At 39.6% G+C, this 21,906-nt stretch overlaps 1 protein-coding gene across 5 annotated transcripts in view; it reads left to right on the forward strand.

Annotated features, from left to right (window-relative positions):
- Positions 1-21,906, forward strand: part of SAYSD1 (SAYSVFN motif domain containing 1) — a 52,133-nt gene that overhangs the window by 11,542 nt on the left and 18,685 nt on the right. For 2 of the 5 annotated variants that reach the window (XM_053712678.1, XM_053712680.1), the window contains exon 3: positions 3,706-3,842. The exons of the other annotated variants lie outside the window; for them this stretch is intronic. The gene's annotated coding sequence lies outside the window, so the exon portion shown is untranslated. The remainder of the gene's footprint in view (positions 1-3,705; positions 3,843-21,906) is intronic. 5 annotated transcript variants of the gene reach the window in all.

Genomic DNA, 21,906 nt, shown 5'->3' on the forward strand with positions numbered 1-21,906 from the left:
ATTGTGCGCAGTGGCATTTAGCAGCCTTCTAATTACCAAAAAGCAAAGCCAAAGCCATATATGTCTGCTATTTCTGAACAAAGGGGATCCCAGAGAAGCATTTACAACCATTTATGCCATAATTGCACAAGTTGTTTGTAAATAATTTCAGTGAGAAACCTAAAGTTTGTGAAAAAATTTGTGAAAAAGTGAACAATTTTTTTTATTTGATCGCATTTGGCGGTGAAATAGTGGCATGAAATATACCAAAATGGGCCTAGATCAATACTTTGGGATGTCTTCTAAAAAAAAATATATACATGTCAATAGATATTCAGGGATTCCTGAAAGATATTAGTGTCCCAATGTAACTAGCGCTAATTTTGAAAAAAAGTGGTTTGGAAATAGCAAAGTGCTACTTGTATTTATGGCCCTATAACTTGCAAAAAAAGCAAAGAAGATGTAAACATTGGGTATTTCTAAACTCAGGACAAAATTTAGAAACTATTTAGCATGGGTGTTTATTGGTGGTTGTAGATGTGTAACAGATTTTGGGGGTCAAAGTTAGAAAAGTGTGTTTTTTTCCATTTTTCCTTCATATTTTATAATGTTTTTTATAGTAAATTATAAGATATGATGAAAATAATGGTATCTTTTGAAAGTCCATTTAATGGCGAGAAAAACGGTATATAATATGTGTGGGTACAGTAAATGAGTAAGAGGAAAATTACAGCTAAACACAAACACCGCAAAAATGTAAAAATAGCCTTGGTCCCAAACGGACAGAAAATGGAAAAGTGCTGCGGTCATTAAGGGGTTAAACAAAATTCCAATTTACTTCTATTATCTAATTTGCTTCATTCTTTAGAAATCCTTTGTTGAAGAAATAGCAATGCACACAGCTGAGCCAATCACATGAGGCATCTATGTGCAGCCACCAATTTGCAGCTACTAAGCCTATCTAGATATGCTTTTTTTTAATCAAAGGATATCAAGAGAATAAGGCAAATTAGATAATAGAGGTAAATTAGAAAGTTGTTTAAAAGTGTGTGCTCTTTCTAAATCATGAAAGAAAAAAAATTGGGTTTCATGCCCCTTTAAATTTTGACTTTTTGACTGGAATGTCCCATTAAAGGGACATTAAACACTAAATAAATTATTGCTTAAATGATGTATCCAGAGTAAAAATTAGCCTGAGAATAATTTGTAAATGTATTTTTTATAAATTATATTAATAGTTCAAAGGGTAAATTTAGTGTCCATATAACAGTGGGCGCTGCCATATTGTAACTTAGGTTACCTTTTCTACTGAGACCAATTAGGAATGGTTATAAATGTCTTACTAGAGTGTGCAACCAATGACTGTGTGGAATATAGCTGTATCTGTACTTACATGTTTAACATGAATTGTAAAACCCCACAGTATTCAGAATTAGTTTACAGGAAAGGAGAACAAAATAAATAATGAAAGTATATTGCAAAGTTGTTTTATTACATGTAATTTAACAATTTATATTAATATCTTGATGTGTTTAATGTCACTTTAACTCTGCTGCATTTTGTTACTCGCATAAAGGGTTAAAAACTTTGTTACTGGCTACTATGAGATTAAAGCACTGTTCCTGATTTATTTTGTGTTTGAGGGATCTGAGAATATAAACACTTTCCTGCAATCATTCAATAAATTAACATGTCAGTATATTCTGAATGATAATAGAACAGATTAACACCTTGTTTGCTGCAGTTGTTTTTCAACTGTCAAACTCCAGACACCACTTTCCTTATCTGGAGGAACCAATCCAGCTTAGTTTGCCTGGGCTTGCCACTGTCTCTGTGTTAACAAAATCTTGATAGTATATCTTTAGCAGAAAATGCGTTGCTAATTAGAGGCATTTATATGTATTGTGCATGTGCTCTTACAGTTCACAGAACTTGAAAGTGCACACTTTTCAGACTTGAATTACAGGAAAAAGGACCAAAATAAATAATGAAAGTATATTGCAAAACTGACTTACATAATGTAATATGACTTTCCCTTTAAATACAGGAAAAAATACATAATCTCCTCATAGAATGTTTAATAAAGAAAAATAAAACCTCTTTTCTTTATTGTGTCTGATTTTGCTTCAAAATACAAATGAATATTGTTTTAGTTCCATCTATAGAGGTAGATGTGTGTCTATAATACTTAAAAAAAAGATAATTTAAAATGTTATTCCCCTTTATGCAAGGGCTCATCAAAGCCAGGAGCTAGGGTATATACAAATACCACTGTCTGGCTCCTAATTATTTAATAACAATAATAAAGCTTTGCAATGCACTTTCATTATTTATTTTGCCTGCCTTTTCTGTTATTTAACTTGTAGTGTTTCTCTCCCCACAGAGAAGCTTAAGTGCCGTCTGTTAAATGCAGAACCCTGATACTCCTACATACAGCATATGTTGTACATTGTTGCTATCTGCAGGAGCTGGTTTATAACTGTTCCTGCCCAATTTGCCACAGTAAAGCATGTAAGATATTCAGAAGGTTTTTTTTTAAGGAGTGTGTCTTGGGACTACAAAATGATGCACATTTTTTTTAACAAAATTACAGGTTTAAATGCTTTTAAAACATGTATCTCTGTTGCAATACAGTGAATCATTTCTGATGCATAAATAAAATTGACCTAAAGGGACAGTCCAGTCTAGATTTGTTATTGTTTAAAAAGATAGATAATCCCTTTATTACCCAGTTTTGCAAAACCAACACTGTTATATTAATATAGTTTTTCCCTCTGTGATTACCTTGTATCTAAGCCTCTGCAGACTGCCCCTTTTCTCAGTTCTTTGGACAGACTTGCATTTTAGCCTATCAGCGCTGATTCACAAATAACTCCACAGGAGTAAGCACAATGTTATGTAATATGGCGCAATTAAATTAATGCCCTCTAGCTGTGAAAAACTCAAAATGCACTGAGATAAGAGGCGGCCTTTAAGGGCTTAGAGCTTAGCATATGAGCCTACCTAGGTTTAGCTTTCAACAACAAAGCAAATTTGATGATAAAAGTAAATTTCAAAGTTGTTTACAATTGCATGCCCTATCTGAATCATGAAAGTTTAATTTTAACTAGACTGTCCCTTAAAATGCCCCATTGAATAATTGAATATAGGTAAAGCTAATTTGAGTCTGCCACATTCCACACTGTGATTGGTTTGCTCAAACTCATTTACTTCAGTCCCTTATTGGCTAAAGCAATATCATATTGGCCAAGAACATATATTACCTAAGGCTTTTCAAGCCTCTGGAATTGTTAAATGAATGTGTCACATTTAAGTCTAGATTACAAGTGAAAAAAAATATTAACATTGCCCAAGTTACTGTAAATCAAGTGTTGATTTCTTGTCAAAACTATTATTATTTTCGTGCTTGAGTGATAGGATGCACTAACATCTTGATATCAGAAAGTGCGGCTGCACTAAACCCCTCACATAATAAACTTCTGTTACAACGTGCTGATAAACTCGCGCTTGCTATTGGTTGAGCCCTAAGTTGTGAGTGCGCTAAACCTCTGCTCAAGTAGTGGAATTTTGTCACTTAGAAATACATTAGGGTATTTCATTAAAATCTTAGTTAAAGGAACAGTAAATGTAAAAACTAATGTTACATAATTCTGCGACAGCTTGAAAAAAAACAAGATTTCAGAGATTTTAGCTCCCAACGTTATACTTACCTTGTTTTCTCTACAGGCTCTTCTGATCAGGTCTTCTTTTGAAAAGTGATTCACAGACGCACTGTCTAATCAAAGCAGGCGCTAGATTGCGCTATTAAACTAAATGTAGCATGCTCCCGATACTTGATAAGAAGAGCCTGGAGAGGAAACAAGGTAAGTAAAACTTTAGGGGCAAAAATCTATCAAGAGGTGGCCCTCGTTTTACAACGGTTCAATTTACACCGTTTCAGAATAACAACCTTTTTTTCCAGTCATGTGACTGCTATTGAAAAGCATTGAGAAGCAGTGCATTTATTAAAATAGCCAGTAGGTGGAGCTGTCCGCTTGTGTTGCAGCAAAGCCAAGGAAGCTGAAATTAATCGGTTTAACCAGACCTGAGCTATCAAGCAGATTTCAAAGGAACAAGATCTTTCTGTCTATAAATCAGTCCAGATTGGAATGCATAGAAAGAACTGTTTGCAGAAAAATGCAAGTGAAGTCTGTGTTGTGATTATTTTATTAGGTTTATAATGCTGTTTAGCAAATGTTTTTGTTTATTTAACTTAGTTTAATTATATATTCTGTGTTGTGTGATTATTTTATTAGGTTTATAATGCTGTTTAGCATTTAAAGTCTTCATTTCAAAGCTTTAAAAATAATGTATTAGGTGTTACTTATGACAATTTTGAGAGGAGCCTGGAACCTATCTCCTTCACTTCTCATTGACTTACATTATAAACTGGGTTTCAATTTACAACGGTTTCGATTTACAACCATTCCTTGTGGAACCTAACCCCAGCGTAAACTGAGGGCTACCTGTATTTAGGCCTAGATTTAGAGTTTGGCGGTAGCCGTGAAAACCAGCATTAGAGGCTCCTAACGCTGGTTTTAGGCTACCGCCGGTATTTGGAGTCAGTCAAGAAAGGGTCTAACGCTCACTTTTCAGCTGCGACTTTTCCATACCGCAGATCCCCTTACGTCAATTTTGTATCCTATCTTTTCAATGGGATCTTTCTAACTCCGGTATTTAGAGTCGTGTCTGAAGTGAGCGTTAGAAATCTAACGACAAAACTCCAGCCGCAGAAAAAAGTCAGTAGTTAAGAGCTTTCTGGGCTAACGCCGGTTCATAAAGCTCTTAACTACTGTGCCCTAAAGTACACTAACACCCATAAACTACCTATGTACCCCTAAACCGAGGTCCCCCCACATCGCCGCCACTCAATTAATTTTTTTTAACCCCTAATCTGCCGACCGCCACCTACGTTATCCTTATGTACCCCTAATCTGCTGCCCCTAACACCGCCGACCCCTATATTATATTTATTAACCCCTAACCTGCCCCCCACAACGTCGCCGCCAGCTACCTACACTTATTAACGCCTAATCTGCGGTCCGCACGCCGCCGCCGCCAGCTACATTATAGCTATGTACCCCTAATCTGCTGCCCCTAACACCGCCGACCCCTATATTATATTTATTAACCCCTAATCTGCCCCCACAACGTCGCCTCCACGTGCCTACACTTATTAACCCCTAATCTGCCGAGCGGACTGCACCGCTATTATAATAAAGTTATTAACCCCTAATCCGCCTCACTAACCCTATAATAAATAGTATTAACCCCTAATCTGCCCTCCCTAACATCGCCGACACCTAACTTCAAACATTAACCCCTAATCTGCCGACTGGAGCTCACCGCTATTCTAATAAATGTATTAACCCCTAAAGCTAAGTCTAACCCTAACACTAACACCCCCCTAAATTAAATATAATTTAAATCTAACAAAATTAATTAACTCTTATTAAATAAATTATTCCTATTTAAAGCTAAATACTTACCTGTAAAATAAATCCTAATATAGCTACAATATAAATTATATTTATATTATAGCTATTTTAGGATTAATATTTATTTTACAGGTAACTTTGTATTTATTTTAACCAGGTACAATAGCTATTAAATAGTTAAGAACTATTAAATAGCTAAAATAGTTAAAATAATTACAAATTTACCTGTAAAATAAATCCTAATCTAAGTTACAATTAAACCTAACACTACACTATCAATAAATGAATTAAATACAATATCTACAAATAACTACAATTAAATAAACTAACTAAAGTACAAAAAATAAAAAAGAACTAAGTTACAAAAAATAATTTTTTTTTACAAACATAAGAAAAATAATACAACAATTTTAAACTAATTACACCTACTCTAAGCCCCCTAATAAAATAACAAAACCCCCCAAAATAAAAAATGCCCTACCCTATTCTAAATTAAAAAAGTTCAAAGCTCTTTTACCTTACCAGCCCTGAACAGGGCCCTTTACGGGGCATGCCCCAAGAAATTCAGCTCTTTTTTTCCTGTAAAAAAACACATACAATACCCCCCCCCCAACATTACAACCCACCACCCACATACCCCTAATCTAACCCAAACCCCCCTTAAATAAACCTAACACTAAGCCCCTGAAGATCTTCCTACCTTGTCTTCACCTCACCGGGTATCACACCGATCCGTCCTGGCTCCGATATCTTCATCCAACCCAAGCGGGGGCTAGACATCCATCATCCGACGGCTGAAGAAGTCCAGAAGAGGGTCCAAAGTCTTCATCCTATCCGGGAAGAAGAGTAGATCCGGACCGGCAACCATCTTCTTCCAAGCGGCATCTTCCATCTTCATCCGATGAGGACCGGCTCCATCGTGAAGACCTCCAGCGCGGACCCATCTTCTTCCGACGACGACTTCCCGACGAATGACGGTTCCTTTAAGGGACGTCATCCAAGATGGCGTCCCTCGAATTCCGATTGGCTGATAGGATTCTATCAGCCAATCGGAATTAAGGTAGGAAAATTCTGATTGGCTGATGGAATCAGCCAATCAGAATAAAGTTCAATCCGATTGGTTGATCCAATCAGTCAATCAGATTTAGCTCGCATTCTAGTGGCTGATCGGAATAGCCAATAGAATGCGAGCTCAATCTGATTGGCTGATCGGATCAGCCAATCGGATTGAACTTGATTCTGATTGGCTAATTCCATCAGCCAATCAGAATTTTCCTACCTTAATTCCGATTGGCTGATAGAATCCTATCAGCCAATCGGAATTCGAGGGACGCCATCTTGGATGACGTCATTTAAAGGAACCGTCATTCGTCGTCTAGTCGTCGGTTGAAGAGGATGTTCCGCATCGGCTTGGAAGAAGATGGTTCCGCTCCGCTCCAGAAGAAAGAAGATTGAAGATGCGGCTTGATAGAAGACTTCAGCCGGATCATGGACCTCTTCAGCTCCCGCTTGGATGAAGACTTCAGCCGGATCATGGACATCTTCAGCCCCCCGCTTGGGCTTGGATCAAGACATCGGAGGAGCTCTTCTGGATCGATCGGTGAACCTGGTATGGTGAAGATAAGGTAGGAAGATCTTCAGGGGCTTAGTGTTAGGTTTATTTAAGGGGGGTTTGAGTTAGATTAGGGGTATGTGGGTGGTGGGTTGTAATGTTGGGGGGGGGTATTGTATGTGTTTTTTTTACAGGAAAAAGAGCTGAATTCTTTGGGGCATGCCCCGCAAAGGGCCCTGTTCAGGGCTGGTAAGGTAAAAGATCTTTGAACTTTAGTAATTTAGAGTAGGGTAGGCCATTTTTTTATTTTGGGGGGCTTTGTTATTTTATTAGGGGGCTTAGAGTAGGTGTAATTAGTTTAAAATTGTTGTAATATTTTTCTGATGTTTGTAAATATTTTTTATTTTTTGTAACTTAGTTCTTTTTTATTTTTTGTACTTTAGTTAGTTTATTTCATTGTATTTATTTGTAGATATTGTATTTAATTAATTTATTGATAGTGTAGTGTTAGGTTTAATTGTAACTTGGGTTAGGATTTATTTTACAGGTAATTTTGTAATTATTTTAACTAGGGAGCTATTAAATAGTAAATAACTATTTAATAGCTATTGTACCTGGTTAAAATAAATACAAAGTTACCTGTAAAATAAATATAAATCCTAAAATAGCTATAATATAAATATAATTTATATTGTAGCTATATTAGGATTTATTTTACAGGTAAGTATTTAGCTTTAAATAGGAATAATTTATTTAATAAGAGTTAATTAATTTCGTTAGATTTAAATTATATTTAACTTAGGGGGGTGTTAGTGTTAGGGTTAGACTTAGCTTTAGGGGTTTATACATTTATTAGAATAGCGGTGAGCTCCAGTCGGCAGATTAGGGGTTAATGTTTGAAGTTAGGTGTCGGCGATGTTAGGGAGGGCAGATTAGGGGTTAATACTATTTATTATAGGGTTAGTGAGGCGGATTAGGGGTTAATAACTTTATTATAATAGCGGTGCGGTCCGCTCGGCAGATTAGGGGTTAATAAGTGTAGGCAGGTGGAGGCGACGTTGTGGGGGGCAGATTAGGGGTTAATAAATATAATATAGGGGTCGGTGGTGTTAGGGGCAGCAGATTAGGGGTACATAAGGATAATGTAAGTAGCGGCGGTTTACGGAGCGGCAGATTAGGGGTTAAAAATAATATGCAGTGGTCAGCGATAGCGGGGGCGACAGAATAGGGGTTAATAAGTGTAAGGTTAGGGGTGTTTAGACTCGGGGTACATGTTAGAGTGTTAGGTGCAGACGTAGGAAGTGTTTCCCCATAGCAAACAATGGGGCTGCGTTAGGAGCTGAACGCGGCTTTTTTGCAGGTGTTAGGTTTTTTTTCAGCTCAAACAGCCCCATTGTTTCCTATGGGGAAATCGTGCACGAGCACGTTTTTTAACCTGGCCGCTTCCGTAAGCAACTCTGGTATCGAGAGTTGCAGTGGCGTTAAATATGCTCTACGCTCCTTTTTTGGAGCCTAACGCAGCCATTCTGTGAACTCTCAATACCAGAGGTATTTAAAAGGTGCGGCCAGAAAAAAGCCAGCATTAGCTACGCGGGTCGTTACCGACAAAACTCTAAATCTAGCCGTTAGTTTTTTCAAGCTGTCGTTATGATCATGTTACATAACATAATATTTGCAGAATTCTTTAACATTATTTTTTATTTTTTCTGTCCCTTTAAAAATACTTCACACATATGTATACATACACACACACTCACATATATATATACACACACACGTATACACACACTCGCATATATATATACACATATATATACACACACGTATACACACACGTGTGTATATATATATATATATATATATATATATATACACACGCACACACATATATACACACATATATATACACACACACGTATACACACATACACATACACACACACACACATACACATACACACACACACACACATACACACACTGTGACACCAGGGTTAACCAACCCTGCACCAGTCACTTGTTTGGCACAGAAAGGGTTATCTGACCCTTTCTACTGTCTCTAATCTGTCACAGTCTAGCCACTCCAGGCAAGCCTGTGACTTAGTTCAGTGGGTGCAAGGTTAACAACACTTTCTAGTCTGTTCTAGACTTAGAAAAAATGCCCAAAACTCCCCTTTAATGCCACCCACACTAATCTCTAGCTCTAAGCTGCCACCACTCACAATTTTTCTGTGGGAAATCCTAAGGAAAAACCCAGACTTACACATTAACTCTCAGAATACAATTTAGCAAAAAATTACCTAAGATCACAGTACTAATACTACCAGTCTCTATCAGTAACGTGGTTCAAATATTAGACAAAGGCAAAAAAACTTAATAACTGAATTATTTATTATGCGAAACATTAGCAAAATGCATTATTAATAAAAAGATGTTAACAAATAGAATTACACAAGCAAACAGTTTTCAAATAAAATAAAGAAATAACAGAAACCTTACACTTTACTAGCTTTGGTATCTGCCCCAGGGAGATGGGTCAGAAAGATTCACTCACGCTGCAGCAGCCTCCCAAGTAGAATGAACACTTGAAAATGTTAAAACACAAAGTTATATACGTTTTTCCAGGAGATCAAGTTGCTTGACCCATCCTCTTTCCAGGGGCTAGGAAACCCCTCTCTTTTACGACAGTCAATAGAACTCAGCACCTTTGGCTGAAATCATAGAACACCTTACAACTTCTGATAGGTATATTCAGCACATTCACCTATGTAAGCAAGTTCCCAGGGACATTCTGATAATTAGTTAGGTACCAAATATGACATGATTGTTATATTTCCCTCATCTAGTGTTATAACAAGTTTAAAAGCATGTCTTAAAGTGAAGGTCAATTTGACGAATAAGTGCCTGGTTTTTAATAATCCTATTAAAAACAAGGGCACTTTAATTCATCAAAATTGACATTTCAAGCGTTTTCTTCAAAAACTTACCTTTTAATCCCGAAAGCTGCTCCATCGATTCCCCCGGCCGTCAGAAGCCTCTGCTTACATCAGAAATGACTAATCCGGCTTCCTCCAATCACGGCGTTCCACCTGGGGGGATCAAGGCCTGAGGGAACGCCGTGATTGGATGAAGCCAGTTTCGTCATTTTGGACCCGCAAAGAAGACTTGCGAGGGGCGGAGGAAGCGCTGCAGCGGCTCTCAGGATTAAAAGGTAAGCTTTTGAAGAAAACGCTTGAAATGTAAATTTTGATGAATTAAAGTGCCCTTATTTTTAATAGGATTATTAAGAAACCAGGCACTAGCTCGTCAAAATTGACCTTCACCTTAAATTGTACCAGGGTCCTCTTATTGACCTTATCTACTCTGGGGAGAGGGCACTGCTTATTGTCTCTTGAGCTGACACTTTTATTAGCTTGCTGCTTCAATGAATATACAATAACAGTTAATCAAGGGGGACTCTGAAACTATTTATAAGGGGAGTCTGGTTTTATCAAAGGAAACACAAACAGCACTTTTCTTCTGAACAAAAACACATGTTTTTAGCACACAGGCTAAAAAGAATTAACCCCTTAGCATCTAAATCATGCGGAATCACACACACACACACACATATACATGTACACACGTAAACACACATACACACACACACACACATACACACACACACACGTATATACACACACGTATACACACGTACATCCACACAAACACACAAACGTATACCCACACACACTCACATACACATACACACGCACACGCACACATACATATGTATATACACTTACATATAAACCTTTGACCCCTTCCCAATCCCACACCTTGTCAATTACTGTACCCTTCTAAGTCCATTTAAAATCCTTTTTCTTCCTAATGGGAAACAGTCCACAGCCGCATTCATTACTTGTGGGAAATAAGAACCTGGCCACCAGGAGGAGGCAAAGGACACACCAGCCAAAGGCTTAAATACTCCTCCCACTTCCCCTATCCCCCAGTCATTCTTTGCCTTTCGTCCCAGGAGGTTGGCAGAGAAGTGTCAGAAGTTTTATTTTTTAAAGAAAATACTTTTATTTATTTTTAAGTAAAGTGTGTCTCTTATGGAGGGTAGTACTCTTCGCAATGGGACAGGAGTTTTAAGTAGTCCTTTTAGTCTCTCAGTGAGGGCCTGGGAGAATGTTAGAGTCTAGAGATGCAGTGTAAGTTCTCTCTGCAACACCATCCTGATTCGAATTAACAGCTCCTTTAGCACTTGGCATTGCCGACCCTTCGCTTTGCTACCAGCTGTCTTCTCTCAAATCCATGACGTAGGCGACGCTAATATCCATCACACTTGAAGGGCCGTGTTCCTGTTCCACGGCATAGATTCCGGTTAGATCGTTTCATTTCATCAATATGAATATTATGTTGTTATGTGACAGATAGGTATGGGTCTCAGTGAGACTCCTCTTTTCGGATCTGGGAATCATGGGATAATTTCTTCCTTTGGGGGGAAATGTGTGAACAGGGTGGGGTTCCTGAATCATGTTTCTTATGTGATCTTTAGTGGGTCCTAGTTGCCGCTTTTTTCTGGCGAGTTTTTTGGACTTACAGTTCACCTTCTGACCGGGAGTTGTTACGCTGGGTTTGTTACGCTTCTGCATTCCTGACCGTGTGGCGATGAAGATTTTCTGCTTCGTTTGGATCTGGTCATAGGAGGTGGTGAGTGCCCCAGCCATTGTGGGTGTCAGGTGCCGTTCATTTTTTCATGATGTCCTTATTTTCTCTTGGTTTTAACCATAGAGGATTCTGAAGCTGAGACTGTTGTTGATTCTGATTCTTCCTCTTGTGAGGAAGGTGCTTTTGGCCCCACTGACGCAGGTTTATCAGTCCTGTGTATTGTGCCTTCTTAGAGTGCCTGGTTCCTCGGGCTCGGGGAACTAGGGGCCTATTGAGCCATCAGCCTCTGGGGGCTCTGTTCCTCAAGCGGCGGATTCCCAACAGCACCCTTTGTCTACATTTGCGGTTAACCCTAATGTTATTTCTCCCTCCGCACAGGGTGGTTTCTTTCCCCTGGAGATGGCGGGTCATTTCCGCTTCAATTTATTGATGGCGCTGGTTTGCCTGCAGGATCCGGAGGTTTCTGCGCGGTTGTGTTCTTGCCCGATTATCCCGGGTGTCTAGACTTCAGGTGGGTCTATTCAGTTGCCTCCGGGGGTGAATATTCCTCCATGTTGCACTTTTTATTATCGGATCGCACGACTGCACGTTCTACTCCGTTGTCTTTACGACTTATTGGGGGATCCCCTCCTCTATCAGTCGGGGAATGTGTCATAGAATGGTGCTTCGAGCTAGACTATGTGGGATGTTGATCGTCTCCTGTTGGTCGCTCGTGTCCTTTCCCAGAGTTTTTTTTGGCAGATGCCTTCGGGCTGCCTTTTTTTCTTTCATCCAGTTACGATACTTTTTTATTTGATTGTTCCTTTGGGAATTTCTGGGATGGACTTGCTTTTGTTGCTTCCTTGGAAGTTATTCGTGGACTGTTGGGTCCGGAATTTGTGTGCACTTTGTTGTGTTGTCAATGACGCCTGGTGGGTCCGGCGAGACCTTGTGTGTTTTGTTTTATGTTTTATCGTTTGTTTTCTCAGACTACTCTATACATATACATCCGGGCCTTCGGGTCTGCATACCGGGAGAGATTAGGCATGTCACTCTCTCCCTGGGCTGGGTCGGTGGCTTCCACCGCATCGCTTTGGTTCTCCTTTCAGGGGGGAGGGGCCTTCTCCGCTAGGGCGGTTTTTGGGCCTGGGTCTTCTTGCTACCCTTTGGGTGGTTTTAGACTCCTAGGGTCTCTGGACCTTGTTTCGTTCCACCTTTTAATGGATCCTCTTCGTGGATCAGTGGTGGAGCGCTTGTCAGTATGTGAGATATAGCGGGTTCATGCCAGCATTCTCTATGATCCGGCAGCGTTGCTTTGGGGTGGCTAGCCTCTGACTTGCCATGTAGAAGCCTGGTCCGCCTTTTTTCGCTGCTGGAGGCTTCTTTTAGCTGAAACCCGGTTTTCTTGGGGTCACTTTGTTTCGGTTCTGGTTCTGTTTATTTCCAGAGATTTCTCCACCCTCTTAGGGTCGGGAGCTGATGTGGGACCCTAGTTTCTGCATGTCACAGAGTTTAGCTCAGCGTCGTGGGTTCTATCATCTTGAGACCGGTTCTGAGTTTTTTAACTGTCTTTTCCTAGGGTTTTGCTAGATTTCCCATTTTTTTTTTCGGGTTGCTTCCTCGGGTGAGGAGTGTCTGACCAGAATTTTGGTCTGGGTCCTCTTCTTCAGGTCTATTCGTGGATCTGAAATTGGGGTTTCCGGGTGGTGTTGGTATAGTTCTGTCTATGCTTGTCCCGGTTTTTCCCTCTGGTGTTCGGGTTGCGTCTGGAAGGGGTTCTTTCTTTTCTCTCAAGGCTGGTCCTCTTCTTATGGCTGCTCGGGGGTTTTGTTTTCTGTCCGGGAATGTGTTCTGGACTTCCTTTGGGGTCTGTTGTTCTGGTGCTCTGACCTTGCATCAGCATTCGTATGTAGTGCCTTGGTAGGGGTAACTTTGTCCTCTTATCTTCCCCACCAGTATCTGCTGTGGGGCCCCAAGATTGCTACTTCGGGTAGCCTCTGCTCCTTTGGGGGCTGGCTCGTTTTGGGTTCGTTTTGACCCCTGTGTCGTTTTTTGTGGGACACGGTTTCCCTTATCCTCCGTCTTCCCTTGGGAGACTTTTGTCTCTGGTGGTGTGTTTCTTTTGTCCCTGGTTCAGGGATAGAGATGCCCTTGGGAATGGACTTCTGGGTTCGGTGTTCCTCTGGTTCTGGTGGGACTCTGCCTGTGTTTCTGGTCACACTCTTTCGAGGTGGCTGGTGGTGTTCCTCTCTCTCGTTTTCAGGGGGGGGGGGGACGACTCTGTCCCTAGACTTTTCAGTGCTTTTTTTCGTGTGTAGGTGGTCCTCTTTGCGGAGGTTCTGCGGTTGTGGAGGACGTCCTTGTTTATCTCAGGATCCTAGGCTGTGATTCTGGTCATATTTTAACTTTTCAGCTGCCTCTGTTTCTTTTCGATGCAGTGATTCCCTGTTGAGGTGCTCTCTGAGCTCTTGGGGGGGGGTGGATATCTAATTTTTCCCTCCATGGAGGGGCATTTGTCTAGGAACTTGGATTCTGCTGGTTCTGGTTTTTCTTTGGTTCCCTCCAGCTGGGAAGCTGGACAAGGGTTTTATTTTGTCCCTTTATCTGTGGCTGCACTATGACATGCTACTTAGTCGTCTGTGCGGTTTCTGTTCTCAAGATACTTTTTGTTCTCTTTCGGTCTCCGAATTGGTCGTGTTTGACAGATGATCCCCTTTTTTCTGGCATTCGTGAGGCTTCCTTGAAGTCTCCCGAGCTAGTTTGATCTGTCTTTTGAAGGACAGGGTTCTGGTTAGTTATCCATCTACCTTGCTTCTTCCTTTGGGGAGTTCTTGGTCAGTGTTCCCTTATGGGGGCGTGTGAATGGGATCTGCCTTTGGGTGATAATGCGTTTCGAGTCCTGTTGGCTCGTTGAGGTTGCATGTGGTTTTTGCCCAGGCTTGGGACTGTCGTTTGTGTCCTTGGGGCTATTTTTTTTCATGGTTTTTGCTCCCTGCTTTTGGATGAAGCAGGACTTTTTTTATTTATGGGTGTGGTTCAGTCCTGGTGCCCTCAGTTTGGGCCGCCTCTTACCCTCTCATTCTTGGCATTCAGTGTCCTCTTTGGCTTGGGTATATTTTTCCCACAAGTAATGAATACTGCTGTGGACTCTTTCCCATTAGGAAGAAAAACATAAATTATGCATACCTGATAATTTAATTTTCTTCCGTGGGAAAGAGTCCACAGCCCCCCGCCAGTTTTTTGAGGCGTTTTTCGTGTATAGTCTTCTGGTACCCTTTCACCTTGATATTTCTTCCACTGATCCAGAATGACTGGGGGATAGGGGAAGTGGAAGGAGTATTTAAGCCTTTGGCAGGTATGTCTTTGCCTCCTCCTGGTGGCCAGGTTCTTATTAACCACAAGTAATGAATGCGGCTGTGGACTCTTTCCCACGAAAGAAAATGAAATGATCAGGTAAGCATAATTTATATTTTTGGCAAAAAAAATCTGTATGTAATAAGTATAAATATAAGTAGTAAAGGTGGTTATCTTTCTTTTTAAACAATAAAAAAAATCAAGTAGACTGTCCCTTTAATTAAATCACCACAAAATACTTTGCTCACAGTGAACAATTTAGTCATGACCACTATTAAATAATGCACTATAGTCATTGTAAATGAATTGTTATGGTTTTAGCAAACAATACAGAGTCATAGGGTTTATATAAAAGGTTTTTATTTCCCTTTATTTTTAGCTGATCCTGAAACTGCTGATTGTTTTGTTTAGTTTATTTATATAAACTGAAGCAGTAAAAAAGGTTCTTGAAAAGAATTATATCAAACAGATAAGAAATTTAGAGGGGTATAAAGTGTCTGTTTTGGTTTGTCATGCAGTGCACGTTCTGTTGCTGCCACTCGGAATCTTCCGCGCGCATTTTATGTCTGCACCTGTGGTAACCAGGAGGATATTTTAATTAGCAATACAACCTGTTTAATCGTCTCACTGTAAAAAGTGCTTTTCATTTGCATACAATGTAGTTTAATTCTATATACATATAAATATAGTATTGTAGAATTAGATGCACACAGGCATTTTAATTGTATATACATATAAAAAGGTATTGCTGATGTATTCTTTTGACCCTGGATTCTGCAGAGTCTCTACCCTGAAAAGTAGTATATATCCCTAAGTCCGTATATGCTGCTTGTTCAGTTTAGTTCTGTTGTGCGTTTGGGTCCCTGAGGTGGAGTATTTGGGAGAGACTTGTTGGCCAATTCCCCCTCAATTCCAATCAATTCCATGTTTTCTACTTGGTACAGCCCAGCGCGGACAGAATGGTTAAAGGGATATGAAACCCAAAATGTTCTTTTGTGATTCAAACAGAGCATACAATTTTACAATCTACTTCTAATATCAATTTTGCTTCACTCCCATGATATTCTTTGTTGAAGAGATACCTAGGTAGGCATCTGGAGCACTACATAGCAGGAAATAGTGCTTCCCTCTAGTGCTCTTGCTTATGGATAACATTCTTGTAAAACTGCTGCCATATAGTGCTCCAGAAATGGGCCGGGTCCTAAACATATATCCCTGCTTTTCAACAAAAGATACCAAACGAACAAAGTAAAATTGATAATACTCGTAAAGTTAGACAGTTGATTGAAATTGCCTGCTCTATCTGAATCGCAAAAAATGTTGGGTTTCATATCCCTTTAAATTATCCTGGAACTGGTTGTCTCAGCTGTATACAGCATACAATAGTAAAGCACCAGCACTGCTGTTAAAAAAAAAGTATTTTTAGGGTGAAATGCTGGGGGCACATAACAGAACACAAACAGGCAATTAGAAATAGAGATTGTACACAACCAGTGTCACAACATTTTCTGGGGGCAGGGCATTGAGTGAGCCAATTACGTTTTTAGGTGATTGATTGATATTCCTGAATTAAGGAGGGGTGGTAATAGAGAGATGGTATTGAAGAAAAGAGAGGTATGGTGGATTAAAACATTAGGTACTCTCTACCCTAAGGGCCTGAATAATGATTATGATCTACATTTACTTCTGTAAATGTGTTTTTATATAGAAGAGTAGAATTTGTATGTTTTTAATATTTTGTAAAATAAATTATTTTTATTTTGTGATTTAGTCATTGGGTGGCAATATAACATTTATTGTAATAATAAGAAAGATTACTAGGTGTTACTAAACAGTTTTCTTTCCTATGACATGGAGAGTCCACAACGTTATTACAATTACTAGTGGAATATTCAACTCCTAGCCAGCAGGAGGAGGCAAAGAGCACCCTAGCAAAGCTGTTAAGTGTAACTTCCCTTACCCATAATCCTCAGTCATTCTCTTTGCCTCTGTCAATAGAGTTTGTGTGAAGTTGGTGTCTGAAGATATTAATCCTTTTATGGGTATTTTTCCCTGCAAGCAAGGATTGGGGTCTAGCTGTGTCCATGGTAAACAACAAACAGTCACCACAGCACCTGCACACGTACAACCTCTATGCAGCCGGTTGGGAAAGCTATAACAGGCTTCAAATGGGTGCACCGCGAACCAATGTACCAGCTGTATTGCAATCCAAGACGTCACTTTTAGAGACACATCACCTCAAAAGGTATAACACTATAGCAAGGCTCTGCTTTAAAAGCGGGGGGCTCAAAACACCCTAACTCACGGTTCTGTGGATTGGCCGAATTCTGGATCAGCACCGATACCTCTGTCACCTCTGTTTAGGTGATCCGGACTACTGCAAACTTTCCTCTCCGTAGGGCAGGAAGCCCGTTCTCTCTCTCTCTTTCTCTCTCTCTCTCTCTCTCTCAGGTGGATCCGTGCTCACACAATATCCTCAGTACGTAAAATTTATTCACACTGGAGCACTGAGACCAGTCAACTTTTATATTAAAATAAGAACTGCATACAATAACTAGAATAACACTCAGAAAGGGCATTAGTGAAGAAGGGTAGCGTGCGTTACCTGCTGACGTGTTTCAGCATTTCGCAGTAGCTAGGGTATGTCTCCAGTTGCATACCTTTTGATCCTTAAAAAGCCATATCATTGGCTAAAAACAAAAATGTCACTGCTACCTCATCTATCTCATCTACACCTATGCATATGAAATTACATTGGATTACAAGAAAAATGCACCCTTAAAACACTTAGTAAAATCCAGACCTCGTCATAAGGGAGGCTGATAAGGTTGGACAATTGTAGTTGTGGATCGTGAATTTTTTTTACAAGAAGCAATAAGACAATTGGACGATCCCCAAGAATATACAAAGTTGGTGTTCAATACCACAGTAAAGTTCCAAAGAGAACCTAGGCACCTTATAGACGATGGTAGAGAGATGGGGTTTCTAGATCAGGACACTTGCCTTTTTCTATACACAGATAATTCTAGAACCCCCATCTTCAATAATCTTCCTAAGGCGCATAAGTCCCTGGTAAATATAGAAGGAAGGCCCATTATAAGTGGAATTGGATCTCTTCTCGAGCCACTGTCTCAATGGCTTGACATGATACTACAGCCTTTTGTAAATAATCTTTTGAGTTTCTTGAGGGACACAAAGCAGTTGCTCTCAGAAATGGAGTCCCTGGTTTGGGAAGAAGAGTATGGCTGGCTGATCATAGACGTCAAATCACTTTATTCATCTATACCGCACGATAAAGGTTTAGAAGCCATAGATTTCTTCCTTAGACGTAATCAGGGCTACAGCGGGGATTTTAGGTTGTATACACTGAGAGTCACAAAGGTTTTGTTAACGCATAATTTTTTCTCCTTTAAAGGGAATTTTTAACTCCAGAGATGTGGAACAGCGATGGGGGCGAAGTTTGCCCCCTCCTACGTGAACCTTTATATGGGCTGGTCTTTGGAGATGGCAATAGATTTAAGTCCAATATTGTTTATTTTCGTTGTTACATTGATGATTTGCACATAGTGTGGAAAGAGGGAAAGCAACAGACACCTGAGCTAGTGAAGGCCCTTAATATTAATACAATGGGCCTGCAGTTTACGTTTGAGTATGGGGACAACAGCATAAATTTTCTAGATGTAACCTAAAGGTGAAATATTAATAATAATAAAAATGAAAAGAGTACAATTAAAGTTGATCTTTATAGGAAACCCATTACAGGAAACACACTCTTGCACGCAGAGAGCTGTCACCCTGCAAGAGTATTTAACTCTGTGTTGAAAGAACAGTTCACTCAGTTACGCAGAAATTGCAGTGATGACAAAACATATGAGCTGCAAGCCAGAGATTTATCTAATAGATTCCGCCACAGAGGCTATAAGAAAAGAAACATTGATAAGATATGTAAAGAGGTAGCCAAACTTGACAGGGCAGTACTCCTGAAAGATAAGGAGGAGAGAGGTTGGACCAAGGACAAAGACACCAGAGAGGTGACTTTTGTCACACAATATAGCAGATAATATTACCAAATTTGCAATGTAATACACAAGCACCTTCTCTTGTTGAAAGCGGATGACGCTTTGGTAAATGTTGTGGAGAACGGATGCAGATTTGCATTCAAAAGAGACAGGACACTGGATAATACCATTGCACCCACACAGCTTCAACCTAAGACACTGCATCAAAGTTCCTAGCTCCTTTGTAAAGGGGTTTACAGATGTAGTTTTCAAAACTGTACAGGCTGTGGCTGTTTGGGAATAGGGAACACCTTTAAAAGTGCTATGACCTGGTGAGGTCTTTAAACGTAAAGTATGCTATAATTGTAGACCCACATTTGCGGTGTATCTCTTGTACTGTAATATCTGCAAGATCCAGTATGTAGGCCTCACCAATAGGGAGGTGAGGTCTAGGATATGGGAGCATTTGAATAATATTAAACATGGGGATCTGTCGACACCGCTAGTGCAACACTTTAAGACCAAGCACAATAAAGAGACAAATAGTCTTACTTGGTCCATAATTGAAGTGGTCAGAACTGACTCCAGAGGTGGGGACAGATTCAACCTGCTAGCCAATTGAGAGGTCTTCTGGATTCGTAAGTTAAAGACTAGAATCCTGTGGGGAATTAATTCAGAATTTGACTTGATAAATTGTTGATGTCGTTGATGTGCGTTAATGTTTGGTGACTACCTGTATTCATTTGTGTCATCTTACCTTTGTAATTGTATCCCTCTTGTGAGTATTCAATATTATCATTTATGAAATTTATTGCAATAGAATTATATAGTCAATATTTTTTGACACATCCAACACTGTTTATTTTTGGCCAATCTATTTACTATGGGTCTATTACATAGGTTCTATATATAGGACCTTCTAATTCAGGGTCCTTTCCTCCATCCAAACCTGGATTCTCGGAAGCTGACTGCTTGGAGATTGAACGCCTAGTTCTGTCTAAGCATGGTTTTTCTGAAGTGATCATTGATACTATGCCTCAGGCTCGCAAACCTGTTACTCGCAAGATTTACCATAAGGTATGGCATAAATATCTTTATTGGTGCAAATCTAAGGGTTTCTCCTGGAGCCGGGTGAGGATTTCCCAGATTTTGTCTTTTCTTCAGGATGACCTAGAGAAGTGTTCGTCGGTCAGTACTCTAAAAAGGTCAGATTTCTGCATTATCTATCCTTTTGCACAAACGTCTGGCAGACTTACCAGATGTTCACGCCTTTGTTCAGGTTCTGGTTAGAATCAGGCCTTTGTTTAAACCTGCTGCTCCTCCGTGGAGCATTAATCTAGTTCTTAAAGTTTTGCAGCAGGCTCCGTTTGAGCCGATGCATGTTGTTGATTTAAAATTGTTATCTTGGAAGGTTTTGTTTCTGCTTGCTATTTCTTTTGCTCACAAAGTTTCTGAGCTTTCAGCTCTGCAGTGTGATTCCCCGTACCTTATTTTTCATGCAGATAAGGCAGTCCTTCACACTAAATTGGGTTTTCTCCCTAAGGTGGGGTCGGATCGAAACATTATTCAGGAAATTGTTGTTCCTTTTTGTCCTAATCCTTCTTCTCATAAGGAATATCTTTTGCACAACTTGGATGTTGTGCGTGCTCTTAAGTTTTACTTACAAGCTACTAAAGATTTTTGGCAGTCTTCTGCCCTGTTAGTTGTTTACTCTGGAAAACGTAAGGGTCAGAAGGTCACTTCTACTACTCTTTCTCTCTGGTTAAGAAGTTTTGATTCGTTAAGCTTATGAGACTGCTGGACAGCAGCCTCCTGAGAAAATTATGGCTCATTCCACTAGGGCTATCTACTCTTCTTGGGCTTTCAAAAATGAAGCTTCTGTGGAACATATTTGCAAGGCAGCTACATGGTCCTCTTTGCATACTTTTTTCAAATTCTACAAATTTGAAACTTTTGCCTCGGCTGAGGCTTCTTTTGGGAGAAAGGTTCTTCAAGTGGTGGTGCCTTCTGTTTAGGTCCTCCTGCCTTTTTCTGCCTCCCTGTTCATTCCGTGTCCTCTAGCTTGGGTATTGGTTCCCACTAGTAATTGGAATAACGTTGTGGACTCTCCATGTCATAGGAAAGAAAACTAAATTTATGCTTACCTGATACATTTCTTTCTTTCTGGACATGGAGAGTCCACAACCCCACCCTCTTTTTAATTATACTTCGGTAGTTTTTTTGAGTAAAGCTCAGGCACCTTTTTAACCCTTGTGTTTCTTCTTTTTCCATTTTCCTTCGGCTGAATGACTGGGGATTATGGGTAAGGGAAGTTACACTTAACAGCTTTGCTGGGGTGCTCTTTGCCTCCTCCTGCTGGCCAGGAGTTGAATATCCCACTAGTAATTGGAATGACGTTGTGGACTCCATGTTTGGAAATAAATAAATTTATCAGGTAAGCATAAAGCATAACGTTTTTTTCCATGCTAAAGTATGGAATAAGATTGCTGTAAATTTTTAGAATACAAATCTTTAATTACAAATACAATTTTTTTTTTTTTTTTGGAATTACAAACTTGTTTTTCGTTATTTGACATATGTTAGTTCCCAGGCAAACTACTGCAAGTGAATGCTGTGACATCACAAGTCCTTTAGCAAAATGGGAACTAGATTTATTTTTTTGACACCTGCTAGAAGTGTAATTCCAAAAAAAAAATTGTATTTCCAAAAAAATAAATTGTATTTGAACATTCAGATTTGTATTCGTATGTCACTATTTATGTACAATGATAAAGAATCTCACATGCTTGCTTTTTTGACAGCAATCTTATTCCATACAAAACTAAGTTTTTTTTTTTTTATTCAAACACTAGGGGTCAGCATAGCTATTTGTAGGATGAAGTATTAATCTTGTGAAAGAAGTGACAAACATTGG

This window comes from Bombina bombina, chromosome 4 (genome assembly GCF_027579735.1).
Source record: "Bombina bombina isolate aBomBom1 chromosome 4, aBomBom1.pri, whole genome shotgun sequence".
NCBI lineage: Eukaryota > Metazoa > Chordata > Amphibia > Anura > Bombinatoridae > Bombina > Bombina bombina.